This window comes from Lagopus leucura, unplaced genomic scaffold (genome assembly GCF_019238085.1).
Source record: "Lagopus leucura isolate 7727_CA_CO unplaced genomic scaffold, USGS_WTPT01 Super-Scaffold_100004, whole genome shotgun sequence".
Taxonomy (NCBI): domain Eukaryota; kingdom Metazoa; phylum Chordata; class Aves; order Galliformes; family Phasianidae; genus Lagopus; species Lagopus leucura.
In genome coordinates, this window is record NW_024962264.1 from 66,356,695 (window position 1) to 66,373,890 (window position 17,196).

Below are 17,196 nucleotides of genomic sequence, written 5' to 3' on the forward strand. Positions count from 1 at the left end.
TATATTCCAATCACCAAAACTACTAAAAATATTTGGTAACTACAGAGCAAAATATTTTGTTCCCTAAATCACAGAAACACTTTTTAAGAAGTGTCAAAGCACGGTTTGCTTTCTCATATATATTTATTGACACCACTGCCAATTGTTACAATAACCACTTCATGCTATTAGTATTGAGCTAACAGGCATTCTACCTTCCAATTTGATTTGAGCTTCTCTTCAGAAGTCAATGCTTTCAGACAATGAACAATCTATATCAGGAATTAAAGTATTTATATTTCTAACTTAAGTACTATTACCTAGATGAAGAGGTGTTCAGAAAAGTAATGCATTGTTCTCTTCACAATAGCCACCTGTCACTCTGAATTAAACATACATGAAGATGTATCAAAATTCTAGTCTATTCACGATCTGTGACAAAGGATCACAATATATCTTATATCAGCTGGGAAAACCTGCAATAACGATTCACATAGAGTTCATTAATTATTCCTTTCCCAGACATATGTTAGTACTGAAATCGGCATCTTTGGGACTAATATTATGAGAGGACTAATCACCGAAATGCGCTTCCAGGTCAAAGTTCCCTGCTCTCAGTGCAGTGGAGCACTGTTTGCATTGGGGCATGAATGCAGATATGAATGATTTGAGATGTGGAGATGTGCATTGCTGAGAAAGCATGCAAGTGTGAGACATTTGGGCTTTTTTTTTTTTTCTTTTTTTGAAAAGGCAATCAAAAGTAAACGCTGCTCCTCAAAATATAGCTTATATTATCATATGGTAAGTTTGAATATTTTAGGAACTGTAGGCACACAAGTTCATAAGACACTCAGGAATCACACAAAGATATAACATGAAACAAAGACATATTCAATCAATGCCTGAGGTGATACTACAGCATAAAAACTTGAGGATAGTCAGGTTATCAGGTTCATGGGTCTACAGGCTTGAAATTCATGGACATGGATATTCCTTAATACATTAATGCCAGGGACAAAAGAGAGGAGGAAGTAAGCAACTTGTATAATCTCACAGGCATTACTGCAAAACATGATAACCTTATACATCTAGCAAAAGGAAAGGGGAAGGGAGGAACAGATCTCCATCCATGCTCTGAAGAACAGGCAGCTGTGTGAGCAATGTTAAGAACCAACCCTCACAAAACAATCTGAAGGAGCAAGGAAATACTTTTTGCATGTTTTCAAAGCTTCAATTTCCTGGAACTTCTTTCACAAAATAAAGGTCAGCACCAAAACTCTTTTTGTACAAGGTACAGAGCTGTGGGTCAGCCTTCAGTTACTCAGTTATGTAAAGTATCATATCTCATCGTGGCTCTTCGCAACTCAAAATTAATTTGCATTGCTAAGATGAAAATGTCCATTCTTAATTAAATTAAATCTATCACTCTATCAAGGCGATTGTGCCTTTCTTTGTCAAAGTTTTACTTCCCTGATGTCTCTAAGGACTGATTTGTAAAACCGACTGTGATCTGATAGCAATCACCACTTGTTAGAAGTACAGTTTCATTAAAATTCCTTTCTTTCTTTTATAACGATTTATAGAATTCAATTTCCTTCACTAGAGCCTGTGACCTCCAAAAATTACAGTGTTGAAAAGGGATATTCAGAAAGACTTTAATTTCAGGTGATTTCACATTCATTTGCCTATTTCAACTTAAAAGCTAGCAAGAATGAATTGAGGTTCATTGGAGTTTAACAAATTGTACAGAGAGCTTTGCATTGTACCTGTTTCCTGGAACATTCAACTTTCCGGTTTAATGTCCTAAATCTTAGACAGTTACAACATACCACTTTTTTCTCAAAGGACACTGATATTTAAAATATTAACTGTCAAAAGTATAAATTCAGTAATCTAGAAAGTGTTTGTTAATTACTTACTCAAAGGAATTCAAATCCATATTCATAAATAAAGAGCAAATGTTTTTTTCTGAATTTCAATTTCATGAAAAGTCATATTAGCTGCATGCTTTAAGAGGACAATACCATTCTTTTCATAAATTGCTACCATAGACAGACTTGTAAGCACTATTAAATACTTACAAATTTCACCCTGTATTTGTAGTCACAGCCACATATGACTCCTATAAGAGCGTGTATAATATGCTACAGTACGTATTTCATTATAAAACAGCAACATACTATCTTCTATCTGGTGCTTTCCAGGAATTCCTGTAACGAAACCCATTTGTTCTGCCCAGATTAATACATATCTCAGCATAGAAGCACAGAATCATTAAGCTCATAATAGACTACTAACGTCATCTGGTTCAACCATGAGTCTATCCCCACTATGCCCACTAACGCATGTAACAGTGCCATATCTACACTTTTCACACCTCCAGGGACAATGATTCCAGAACCTTCCTGGGCACTATTTTTGAGAGGAAATTTTTCCTAATATCTAACCTCCCATGGTCACGCCTGTCATAGACTTTTCTCCTAGTATAGTTCAGAAGATGCCTATCCAAGTTAGCTCAGACCAAAAACACTGAACAAAGTAAGTCAGTTGGAGCAAACCACTACTTCCCTTTGGACTTTGTATTCCTTTGATTACTTTCTTCCATACCACCAGGACTGGTAATGAAAGCAGTAACCGAACCACTCAACGTTCAGACAACAGTGTTCCTTCATTCTTGAAAAAGCCTCCAAAGCATCTCTCTGTAACTGCAAAATATAATAACTGCTGCAGTGAGCTGAGAAGTGCAAAGATAATATTGTTCAGATATAAGATACAATCAAAGTTTTTAGAAAAGAGATCAGATTCCCTGCTGTAAAAGCCCTCCTAAAAAGACCCTGCACTAAGCAGCTACAGCTTCAAGATTTGAAAGCTAAAGTTACAAGTTAACACAAGACAGACATGCAAAGGATGACAAAAAGTTTATGTGTGAATTCTACACCATATGTGACTTGTTTGTCACAGGTATTGCAGATGAAATTCCTCAAAAGCATTGCAAATGGTTGTTATGTAATCACTGGGAGGAGTCTTTGTTCATCCGGTAGTTTGCAGGCCCCAAAAGAGTCCATGATGAGTGCTGCAAGCTAGGACACAAGCACATGATGGCTTTATAATAAAGGACGTCAACTGTATTTATGTAGTTTGGTAATAGCAATATTGAAGCCTGAAGCAAGAGAAGCAAACTTAAAACCAAGGGCTAATTCTGCATGGAGGATGTGATAAAGTCACTGGATGAAATTAACTGTGCTTATTACTAATATAGCACTTAAAAAATAAGTAATGAAGCATAGCTGAACTGAAAAAAAAAAAATAAAGATGGTTTTGAGCTAAAAAAAAAAAAGTAACAAACATCACACTATCAAGACAACATTTAAATACAAAAGGAAAAAAAAAAAAAAAAAGATTCTTACAACAAAATGTCAGATCTCCTTCAGTCTTGATGTACTATAGTTCTGCTTGTTTCTACTAAGACTGATCTTCATGTAATCTTGAAGTCCAGCGGCCAATAAAAACATCTGGCTCTCAGTTTATATAAGGGCTGTAACTATTAGCCTAAGAAATCATAGAATGATGATTCTAATGGTCTGGGTTGAAAATGGCATTATAGATAATCTAGTTTCAACCCTCTGCCACAGGCAGTGTTGACTGCACATCCAGCCTGGCCTTGAAAGCATCCAGGGATGGGGCATCCACATCCTCCTTGGGCAACTTGTTGCAGTGCAAAATAAGAAATAAGTGAGATTTATGAAAGATCAAAACTATGCAACTTTTATGATGGACAATACAATGCAAGAAACAAGCTATTATTTGCAAGGACACAAACTATTAGGAAGATTATTCTGCTTCAGATGCTTTGAGTCAGTCAAACAATGCAAAACTGCCATAAACGCAATTTAACTGTTACTGCTGCTTTTTACCATTATAGTAAAACAGCTGGAGTGTATTGATGAATCTAGCCCATTTCTAAAGATATTTTATAACCATCATCTAGTCCATCTGTTTTTATGGAGATATATCATAGACTCTGTAATTCTTCATTTGATTTTTAATTTTTTTTTTTTTTTTCCCCACAATTTAGTAAGTTTCCAACCCAGGAGGCATTTTTTTCCTTTCCTTTATGTATATTTCAATGTATTTGCATTTATCATTTTTCTAAATGCATTATCACACACCACAGCTTTGATTCTCTGAAGAATTCTTCCTAGGATACAACGACTTGGAAAGCAGCTGATGAAGGCACCAGGCTTATTAAGTTTGTAGTAATGGCTAAATCCATACGGTTAGCAAGGTAACAGCAGATGTTAAAATGGGTTATTGCCATTAGATAAGTACAATTTGCAAAAATAATTTCCAATAACAGACTTCCAGATTTCAATCACCAGCACATTTACTCTGGTTATAAAGTACACAGAGAAAGCTTTAGAGAAATGAGTAAATATGCAACCATTTCAGAGTGTCTTGATCACTACATTACCATCAGGATGAATTTCTACTAAGACCAGCTACCAGACCCCCTTGAGACTATATGAAGATCAAGAAGGCATATTTTCAGCTTGAGACCATTTTATTTTAAGTGAGGAAAGACCAGTGGGAACAATTGTGTTCCATGACCCAACAACACTTCCACACGCATAACTTCTACAATTAAGCCTATGCTACTGGCAATCAAATTCTGCTAAAAACAACTTCAGGGAACACCCAAAATGACCCCAAAATTAACATACAATGCTGGATGTTTTTTGTCTTGGTGTATCTCAATTGCAGACAAAGATATATGTACCACTGTACATATTAAAACACCTAATTTTAAGGGAATTCATCTCCTTTACCCACATAAGGAATATATTTAGCCTGCCAATTGATAGAACACTTTGAATATATTCACCAAGCAGTGCATAAAGTAAAGCAAACAAGGTATTCTCAATGTCAGATACTTGCTCCAGTTTACTGTGAGAATCTACAGCACAAATAGGGTAACGTGGCATGTCACCTGTATTTCATTATCAAAGACTACAGGATACAACACATTTATTTAGCAACCACTACAAATTAGCAGAACTATAACTGAGAGACACTTGAAGAGTTAGGCATCACCCTAGGAGACTGTGGGCACTTGTATAATTTCTTGATGTTATTAGATCAGAATCTACATTCTCTTCCTTCCTTCCTCTTTTTCCTCTCTAATTATCAATTTGTAATATACTCCTACTTGTGTCTGTGGGACAGATTTCTTTGTTGGAACAGAGGCACTTTCAACTTCACCTGCATCAACTTTTTTCATTTGTCTTTGACTGCCCTATCAACTGCTTCTATTTCTTGATTTGTTTTTCATTTTCTACAGTTTCCAAAAAGGTGTACTCTGTACATAGTCTGTAAACAGTCTGACTGAATACAGAGCACACTTTATCATGTTGTAAGCTTCTCCGTTTAGTTACCAGCTTGCTAGTTCTATGACTGTGATACTTGAGGTCCTCTACTGGATATCAGGTGCCTTCTAAATTTATATCCTCTCCAGAACTAAAGCCTTCAAAAAAGAATTTTTTTTTTTTTTTTTTTAAATAACTGATTATCAACCAAGTCTTTTAGTAAAGGTAAAGGTGATCTTTCAATACCATAGCAGCAGAATTGTTTGTTTTGTTTTTAATAAAACAAAATATAAAAATTGAAAAGTAAAAAAATGCATGAAATAAAATGAGGAGGAGGGGACAGGAGGGGAGGGAAATATTTTAAATAGAAGCTCGGTGAGCAGCCTGTACAGGGGATGGAGGATCTTCCTCTCTGTTGAGGTTATTCCACCTCACAGAGTCAAGTCTGAGTGAACAGCAGGTTTTCTCTTCATGCTGCTGTTAAAGTAATTGCCTGTGTGAGTTTCAGATATTCATCCCTGTGGAAGAGAAACTTAATCTATAGGTTTGGCTTCAGAGAAACAAAAGCTATCATTGTTAGGTAGTGAATGTGCATTTCCTCTGTCAACCACAGACTCGACCAACCTGTGGTCACATGAATGAACATCTAATTTGTAGCTCCTGATAAAGTTTAGATATATCCTGTTCAGTGAGAGACTTAACAAAAACAAACATTGATAAGAAAGACAGTATCAACTGCAGGTTTTACAAAAAAAGAGAAAAAGGAAAAACCAGTTATATTCTCTGCTGCCAGTATTGAAAAGAGCTTCATGCCATTAACTCAACGCTTCCCTTTAATACACAAAATGGAAAATAGTGTATATGATACGAGGGATTTGAGAGACTGGTCATGCCAAGAACAACAACTCCATATGCTTGGGAAAATAATGTTGAAAACTAGAGCTTAACAGCATCTAGGGTGAAGTGTAACAGATGAACGGAATGGTATCAAAGATTTCAGTTCCAATTTCAAACAGCCAGAACTGGTGGTGGCTTAGAGCTTATGACTAAAGGAACATTAGGAGGAGGAAAATTAAGTATATAGTATTTATATGTGCATATGGCATTTAAAAATTACAACAGGGAAAGCGAATTCTATCTGCCCCAACATCAGTAGATAGCTTTCTTTCTTATAAGTCTCCTGTAAGAAAAGGGTGTTGATAGACTTCCTCTCCTTCCCCTCTCCCCTGCCCTTATGGATTACAATAATGTACAGCTATTTTTCCAACTATTCCATTTTTTTCCTCCAAAGTGGCACTTCATACTCATTAATTCCCATTTTATTTATCTATTAAGTACGAGGCTTCACTATATATAATTTATTCTACATGGGATCTACAATAAAATGAGTAATGAATTTTGATTGTCCAGTTCTTTCCTCCCTGTATGCTTTCCTAAAGTACAGAATACAGTGGTAAGAATAATATTCTAATACACGTAAACTCAGTGCCAGTCTTAAAAAAAGCTAAGTGCAAAATGAGTATGGGAAACAATAAGTTAAAAGAGTAAATTATCAAAAATATAATTGCTAATTGGTAATCAATATGTTTATGCATATACAAATAGTGAAAATAAAGTGCTATAGTGTATCTTTTCCTCTATTGCTTTTAACACAAAATTATCTCAAAGTCACAAATATGCATAACTACAAACTATACCTTCAATTCCAGGACCAATAGGTGGATAAGAAATTGCTTACCATTGGTCCTCAATTTTAAGCTGAAATACCAAATGGGTATACTATCACTTAGATTACTTTTCCAAGGAAAATCAAGAAGGCAGACATTCTCTTTACACAAATAATCAAAAAGCCTCATTCTCAGAAAAGCAAGGAAAGTGTAGATCTCCGCAAGAATCAACTCTTATCTAGTCTGCAAAATACTGTATCTCTGCTTATGTCTGTCATATATTGGTCCTGACAGAAGGAATCATCTAACTATTTGATAATGAAAACCACTGTTTCTTCCTCTTCAAATTATCACAATTTAGCCTCTTCATTAACTCAATGTTTTGAATATTTTACTGGAAAATTTCTCCAAGCTACTGCTACAACAAAGCATAAAATTTGCACTTGACGTATAATGTCTTTTAGAAAGCCATTAATTTTCAGTTCAAAAGTGATAAATTATAGTTTTTTTAATGACTAATTGTCCTATTTGTTAACGTATAAAGCTGTTAAATACACATTTATTTATTTAAGACTGAATTGCACTTGACTTTCAGAACTCTGCTCTTCATGTGGACAAATTTATATCGAACGATAGTACATCCTGTAACTATTATCTGCTAAGTTAAATACTCAAATATTTTATTTATTTATTATTTAATTACACTGATTTCATAGAACAGCTGTAGCCTCTCTTTTTCTGAATCTTTTGAATTTAGCAATGTTCATAGCTTAACACTATCTGTTAGCAATAATACTTTCGTATTACTGGTGAATGTTGCCTTGATTTTGTAATAACTAATTTATTGATTACTTCCTTAAACACTTATTACTATATTGCCTTTTTTCTGTTCACCAGAGACTTCACCTGACTGCCATGAATTCTCAAATATCATGGAGAGTAACTTGGTGACTACATCAGTCAATTCCCTTGGGATTCTGGGACGCACAGACACGTGGATATTCAGGCTCCTCAGGTAGTTGCAAACCTATTTTCATCTACAGTGGGAAGGACGCTGGTTCTCCCAGCCCCCACCTTCTGATCCATCCTTTTGATGAGCATGTGAAGAATAGTTGGAAATCTTGAAGTTTAACCCCTTCCAGAAATGGCTAAGTTGTGATTTACAAATGACATGGTAGAAAAAGAACTATTTCCCTACCACTTCACAGTTAAAAGTGTCTAGAGAAATTGTATTTGAAAACATCATGAGCACTAGACATTATCTTATCAATTTCTTTTTCTACTTTGTAGTATATGCTACGTGATATAACATATGGACCATAGTGTCCTTATTTTCCCTTTTGAAACTACTCAAGTCTTCTTAGGCAGCATTATTTCTCATGTCTGTTACAAGGAACTTCTGTTTCAGATTTGGATATAATCCATCAAGCTGAAAGTTGCCAGTGAACCTTGCTTTTCTAAAATTCACTTTCTACATCTGGTACATGCAACTGGAACAATGTTCCATGTGAAATCAGTCCTGACCTCCTTCATATGCAAGATAAAGTATTCTATATTTTTCTCAGTTCAATATAAGTTTCTAAAGTATGTTTTAGCAAAGAAAGCGTTAAAACTACAAAAATCTGGAGGGAATAAAAAAAGATAGGATTTTACCATGGCTGACCAACAGTTTTCTCAGCTTATCATCATACACGCTGTGGTATTTTTGAACCTCTAAATACAGGAAAAAAAAATAACCTTCAAGTGCTTTCTTTGTTTGCTCAGATATCTGTCAGTGTCCATGACCTATAGACATCCATTTCCTTCAAATTTGAGCATTAAGTCACAATGAATGTGTAACTAGACCTTATGTGAGTCATTGCTGGCACGTAGCAGAACAGTAACATTGCACCTGCTAGTACCTCCTCAGGTTCAGACTTCCATAGAATGTCATAAACCTCTATGAACAAGATGTTGATTTGGTAATTATCAGAGAACTGGAATGGTAAAATGTGTCACGACATGGAACTCCTGACAGTTTATTTTCAACCCCACCAGTTTGAACAAGCTGTATAAACACACAGAAATCACAAAATGCAGTTAAAAAGATCAATCATTGGTCTCTCATGTAGTTCGATTTATCACCTTAGCAGTTCAAAACCATGAGATCTTAAATGACTTTTAGAACAAGAACAAGAAGAAAACCAGTGTTTTATCAAAATTCCAGACCATGAGTGAAGTAAAATCTCCTAAGAAACAGATACAAGAGGTTTGGTCTACAGAATCAGTAAAGTGTGGTTTTGTATGAAGAAAGGACTGTTTCTGGCATTTTCATCAATCCTCCCACAAATCCAGAAGGAAAGCAGAGTTCTAAAACATGTTTTCATTCCTGCAAAATCCGAGTCCCTCTGAATACAGTACAGAGCACTACTGTACTGCAGACCCTTGGTAAGTTTCTGTAAAATAACAGAATCCTATGTACATGTAGAATCATAAAAGTCAAAATTATCCACCTACAATGAATCACCATCACTAAACTGCAACAGATGAGTTGTTTTTAAGTGTTGCAACTCACATCTGAAGTTGGTTCATTAGCAGAATGCACCAAAAAGAATTTAAATTTAGTGAAACTTCCTAACCAAGAAAGACAGTTATCTAAATCTTGAAGAGTGCCAAATGTGTACAACCATTGAAAAATGTATGCTAATATAAACCTATTAAAAATTAATTGATATTTTATAAACTCACAAGATAATATTTTGATCACCCTTATGGAGGACTTTCCCTTAGATAGTCAACAACCACCACAAACATGGGTAGTACATGGTCTAGAATACAATCTTTTTCAGCACCAACCTCAGTAAACTACAGCTGAATTATAGATTTCCTTCTAAGAAAGCCACTTGTTCTTGATTCAAATGAACGCGTAATGTAATGAGCCTATTTTTTTGTCTGTAACACAATGGAAAACATAGCAACAACAGCAGAGCAGCAAAGTCATAGGCTACAGAATGTGAGGAGTTGCTCAATCACAACAGCTGTGAGCAGAGAAACAAAAAAAAATAAACTGCTTACCACCAGAAGGCCTCAGGTATGCAGAGATTTCCAATAAGATACTTTTTCCTCCACTGCCAATTCTTAAGTGAGCTTTGGGAAGGGCTGGAGACTGGCTCCATCCCTTCCAATCACTGAGATGCATTGCTTGCACCTGAACTCCCCTGGGTGGATCCTGCCTTCCCACCAGGTGCTCAATCACTGGTTCCAGCCATGAATTAGCACTTCTGCTACATTTATCCACCAATTCAAGAGCTGTATTGTGACTTTTCTATGGCATGTCCAGCTTCTGCCTTTGAGCTGCGGGATATTAAGGTGTTTCAGTCTAAGACCCCTCCAGTATCATGCACGTTCATTTGTGTTATGTCTTACAGAACTAATTATGCTACTTTTTATATAACTCTTCAAGGTTTTGAACAACTTCTTTTTCAGGAGATCTCCAAGAGAATTCTTATATCATGTACAGATACCACAAAACTTAAAAATATCAGATTACATTACCAGTAAAGCCATAGATAAAACTGGATTTATTACTAGTCATTGAAGGAATGCAATCACCAGACCCTCAGTAATAAACAGTAATACATCATTTTCTTTAATCTTAATATTTTGATTCAGTGTTGAGACAAATTTGAAGACATTTCACACTACACAGAATTGAATTGTCCTAAGTATCACCAACTTAATTTTTTTTTAACTGTTCTATTCTCTCAGAAAGAACTAAATAACTGTGTAGAAGGAAACTGAAGAGTATTTTATAGAACTAGGATCATAATGAAGCTTGTACTGTCCAAAATATATTTCATCTCATGCAGCTTATCACTCTTGAAATTCAGAACTCTCAGAAAGAGAATGTCAGGTTATAAATGTCATTATAAAGTGTCTCCTTTGAGAGAAAATCAGCTTTCTAATTATCAGTTCACTGTCAGTCTTCAAACATAAAAATCACTGGACACGTATCTTGCTTTTTAGTGGTAAGAGCAATCTCTTACTCACAATTTCATTTCTAGTGACAGATGCAATCTAGCTGTATTTCTCAGATCTCTCATTCAGAGTGTTCAAAGATCACACTCAGCACTCAAGAATAAATTTATCTGGAGTTCAAGATAAATTATCTGACCAAGTTGGCATCAAGGTAAATTATTCAAACAGGTGGGAAAAAAAAAAAAAAAAAAAAAAAAAAAGAAGAAGAAGAAGAAAAAAAGACAGGCAAAATATTCATAGCATTATCCACACATTTGCAGGGAGCTCTATCAAATACAAACATCAGCAGTACATTTCCAGGAAGCTTCTTGAGACTCACAAACTGAAAGTACCTAAATAGACAAATTGAGACAATGAATCTGAGCCCTCCTCCATTAAAAATTACACAGTGCTGTGAACCGTAGCATGAGCAGATGTACATATCATATTTGGAACATACCTTAGAACTAAAAGAAATATTACAGTTTAGTGGAGAATTTGTTCCTATAATCTGTGTTAATTAATTAACTCTTTCCTACATCTGTAATGATGGAACCAGGAAAGACATGGAGAATTTTTCTTTCTTGAAGCAGAAGTCTGATGTCCAGAAGACCACTGATTCCTCATGAAAGGCATTGTTTGGGAAGATGGTCTTATTTTCAGGTGGGCCTGTGTGAAGCCATGTATTGGATTCAATGTTCCTTATGGGTCTCTCCCAAATCAGGTAGTCTGTGATTCTGTGATTCTGTGATTCTATGAACTTAATGCTTAGACGTCTAAATGCACAAGTAAATGAATGAATAAATTATGAAGTCCATTTCCAAGCCTACTCAGATTAGACAATGGTAAAAATAGTGTCTGTGTAGTGAGTGCAAACAAGGGAGCCCACTTTCCTGTGTCCTACCTCACTCTAGGCACAAGTGTGCTGGCATCGAGTGGCCCATCATTTCACACAAGATGTGAAATGAGAGTAGAAACAAGGAAATGCAATTCACAACTTGTGCTATGGTGTATGGTATAGATATTCTTTTTCCTTACACAGCAAGCAAGTGAATTTCCATTTTTTTCTGTTTCCCACAGAGGCACTGTGTATACTATGATGACACACATCTAAATTCTGCACTACTTCAATACATAGAACATCCAACTTACAAAACCTGCTGGTTGAAATATTCCTCTAGTCCAGAGTCATTCATAGGAGATAAAAGTATTTTCACTTTGATCCCGCCTGCTCTTATTGTTCACCCTTTTCCTTAGCTGTTGAGGAAATCTGCACAAAATATAAAAATATTATTCTTCTACCTGGTCTTCATTGTCTTGGAAAGATAAGAACAGAGTGTCTGTGGATTCAACAGCACAGATCAGCAATAATACCAGATAAGCAATAGTTTAAAAAAAAAATAAAAAAAAAATAAAAAATAAAAAATAGAATCCAAAAAAAAAAAAAAAAAAAAAACAGCAAAGAACCCCATACATTTTTGTTTATTTTCACTATATCACACACTTCATCCAAGAATCTCAAAGCTCTTAGAAATATTTATGAAATCTTACAGTGCACCTGAGAAGTAAATTATCATGAGTTGCCACTTTAAACAGTGGTATACTAAAATGAAAAGCCAATTCAGCAATAGAGCAAGGAAAAGAAATTCACATATGCAACACCTTCCCTTCAGTTCTGAATAACATGCCTTAAGTTGCATATAACACTAACTGCTCACAGACACCCTGAAAGTTCTGAGGAAACACGATTTTGTTGCCTATGAAATGACAAAAATAAATGTTTTGCATTAATTGATTTTCCTTCTTCAACAGTAGTGACAATGACATGAAAGACAAGTCATGTTCCGAATGCCCTTGTAGATTTTTACAAGCGTGGCATGCAGACTCTTGTTTGTTACCAGTGAAAATGCGTAGCTAATGGTGGTAACGGTGTTGTTGTGCCTTTCTCTATTCTAAACAATCAATTTAGTGATGTAGTTCTCTGAACTAGGTAGCTGCATTTCCCATCCTAACAAATGTCATCTATCTTAGCATTTTTCAGTATATGTAATAGCTCTTAAAATAGTGACTCCTATTTATTTCCATGGAAACTACAGAGGACACAAAGGGTACAATAACAGTATTTGATGGAGCAAATTCTCAGCTCCAAAACACTAATTTTCTACATATTCACTACCATTAACTATGCATTTTCACCAGCAATGAACAAGAGCCTGCATGCCACGCTAGTAAAAAACTACCTGGCCATTCAGAACATGGCTTCTATTTCATGTCACTGTTGAAATGCATAACCCACGGCTTCACTGTGTTCATATCCACTGCTTGGTCTCTACCAATGTTCAGCAAGTGTTGATGAATGTCAGTGGGTGCCATTTTTTCTGCATGGAGGAATTCAGTGACACACCTTTGCTTCATGTACACTTCCATGTCAGACACCATTCTGTCAATCTGCCCCTTCTGTCACAGGGCAACAGAATGTAATAGAATAACCTTAATACTGGTTAAAAGGTTCTACCTCTACAGTCATACTACTAATATCTGCCTCTGATTTTGTGGGCCAAAATAATAAAATAGGAGGCATTATTTTCAGAGAAGTCCTTGTACGTTCATGGAAATAATTAGAGTATACTGTGAAATTATATTCAGGTAACCATGAGAATCTTACTGAAAAACAATTACTCAGAACCACTTAACGGCCCGGATTTGCTGCTGATCTGCACTTGTAAATCCAATTGATTTTAACTCTCACTTTACAGCAAAGGTTGACTTAATGTTCGGTGTCATGGGATGGTATTTTCTTTAATATCAAAGAATCTCTAGAACAAAACGAGTAAATGAAATGATTAAGTTTACTGAAATGGAATTAAAGTGAGGTAATTCTCAATATCTCCACTGATTTGAAAGAAGTTAGTTTGTACTGTCTCAGCATAATGCTGCAAAATTTAAGTGAAAACCTTGCATTAACTGTGAGGCACTGAGAACTGAAACCCACTGAGGAAGAATTATGGACAGTATCAGTGGAATTCTTCCTTAAATAGGATTGATCTTGTGCTTTATGGCTTTCTTGTGATATTAGAAGTGCATAAACAAAACTAAAGCTAAGGCTAAATTATATGTCTGCTCTTCGAGTTTTAGAAAAGAGAAAGTGAAAATGAAATCTTGAGGTATCTTGAGAAGTAAATATTTTGGGGGTGTTGCTTTTGTTTCTTATTCATTTTTTTCTTCTTCTTCTTTTTTTTTTTTTTCCCCAAATGAGATTCATACCTTCTTATTCGCTGCCAGAAATGCAAATACTATATCATACTTTAACATGGGCCAGGAATCAATGAGATGTATAAAATGGCTGGACACAGCTTACCCATTATGCAGCTTTCTGTTATAGTTAAGTTATATATAAGAACATAGATCTCTAAAAGTCATGAGGGGAGGGCAGAATGGCCTTTAAGCTTTTTTTTTTTTTTTTTTTAGTATTTTTTTTAGTATTTTTTTTCCCTAAGTCTCACATTTATTGCTTACAAGGGAATTCGTTCTCTACTGTGATGGATGTACCTCATGAGTACAATTATGTATTATGTCCTCGAGGGTGAAAGTATTCTCAAATAGCTGTTCCTATTATTAAGGCCAAATAATAAATAAATAAATACCTTGAGGACCATGTAGCTTTTTACAGTTTATCAATCCCAATCAGTGGGGCTAACTAACGCGTAAAATTTTTTATAGACTTTGTGTCTTAGGGAAATAAAAAAAAGGAAAGGAGGAGGGAGAAAGGGAAAAGGAGTCCTGAAGGGCATGATTTTGAGTACTCCAGACTCTGATGTACTTCCCCCTGTCAGAACTAAGCCTCAGTCTTAAATCAGAACTGTAGAGCTGCAGGTATACTTTCTTCTATCAGGAAATGTAATTACAAGGTAGCCACCTAGCTGGTAGCCTGATTTCATTGGATTCACAAAATGTCATGCTAAACATTGTCAGTAACTTGACATTATTTAGACAGAACACTTCCAAGTTGTAAACATAAGCACATTTGTACCGCATTGCATACAATACTGTTGTTGTAATCATTATTTTAGTTTTGAGGTAAGGGATTCCTCCAACAAGTATACAGTGGAATATAATACATTCCTAATTGCTCCCTGCCATCCATTCTTCTGCTGTCTCTCAGTCTATGAGAATGATATCTGAATATCATATATTCATTTCTGGCTGAACCTTAAGCCCTTCAAGAAAGGAGTGTGACTTGCCTTTAATCACTCAAAGTGTAGACCACAGAAGTGACTCTAAAGCTTCTTAGTGTGCTCCAAAGCCACAACCATCTGTGACTAAACCTCCTTCCCACATACCTGCCAGATATTTTCCTCACTTGTTGACCCAGCCTGCATGGACCTTTTTCATTTCTTCCCTCTTGATTTCTTTCTGCTCTTTCCCGTTTCTTTTCTGTAAAATTCTCTCTTCCTCTGCGCCCACTTACCATATGCTCTGTTCTTCCCGATATTACTATCAAACCAAAATCCAGACTCCATCCATCAGCACATACTCTTTGCTGTGTCAGCATAGACAGACTACAGAATCTCAAATACTGGCTAGATCATTAGAACCCACGCAAATTATTGTCCTACAGAAAAAGGCAGAGATTTTATGTAATCGCTTCACAGCAGTAAGAGTTTCCTATGCATATGGATAGTACCTATTTGCCAAAGCCACCACAGCAGTAAGTAAAAATTGATCTGCTGTGCCAAATCAAACACTTTTACATAAGGAGATATCCTCACAGGACTGCAAAATGCAGCAGAGTTAATGGATTAAATATCACTAGTTGAAGTGAAAGGAATTCCTACTAATTTTTTAATTGCTTATGGGCATACTACAAAATTATGACTACTGTTCTACCACTAGGAAATGAAGCAATTAACTCTGTATTTGCTGGCATCTGCTTTCTCATTACTTCATATCAGAGACATGTAGATTTAATGGACTAGTTAGCAGTATAAATACATAACATGTTGCTGTTTCACTTCTCTGTTAGCTTATAACTACACAAAATACAGGTGAACTTCCACTACATAATAAAATACCTCTATGCACACAGATCTCTGAAGAGACGACTACATTAGGGAGAAGCACATGTCGTTCAATAGGACATGAACATAAGTTTCTGACCCATATAAAAATCTTCTGAGTGTCAGATGTAACCGCAAATACTGTGTTGTTTTGAAGTCACTCAGAGCCAAAGAAGCTGTCAGAAGCTTGTTCCACTCAGTGTCCACATTCCAACCTGTCAGATTTGCTTTGCAACATTCCCTTCATAGCAGGTAACTGAGCATCACTCATGCTGATCCTTCTTAAAAGATACATATACTCAGCAAAGATGGAATAGCTTTCTCAGCAGTGGATCCACTGGCTGAAATGAAGGGAACTGACACTGTGGCTCAATAGCTTTCCCAGGTTGTACAAAACTGTTGCCATTCCCATTACAGAACATTGGCATCTCATAAAGCATGGCTACTGCAAAAATGTGGTAGTGAGATTGCTTCAGCCCTCTGTAACATATGCCAGACCACCCACAGTAATCCATGGTACAGAGCTCATGGCCATCTGTTGGAGCGACGCAGATGCTTTTCACTTAGATTAAGGAGACATTTCTTAGTGATAGCAATATTAAGCTGCAGCTACTTGATGCTGAATGGAGTATTCAAAGAGGTGCAGCCATACAGAAGCTAGACATAATTATGGCAATCACAAAATATTCTTGGTTAAGCCCCAGAAAATGGCAGAGGAATCCAGCTTCCCACATCATCACTGAATTGGGAGGAAATAAGAGAAAAATACCATCTGGTCCCCTTTTTCATTGCCCTTGTGAATCTTTTGCAAGACCATGTTGTCATACTAATAAGGAAGCATTGTTTAATTTATTGATTCATCTACAAAATGAATCTGGGTGATGTTGTGTACCCATTCATGACATCTTTTCTTAATCTGACATATTAAGCAACATTATATACAGCTTCATTAAATGATCTCCTGTAATTATGACAATGGATAACAATGGTCATTAAGGTAATGACATTTGTCACTGTCAGCTGTGGCAAGAATAATGAATAATGAACAAGGCAAACTTTGCACAGAGACTTTACAGTCTTATATTCCACTTGGCAGCAGGCTGGAAAAAACACACAGACCAGGTAGCTGCCTGA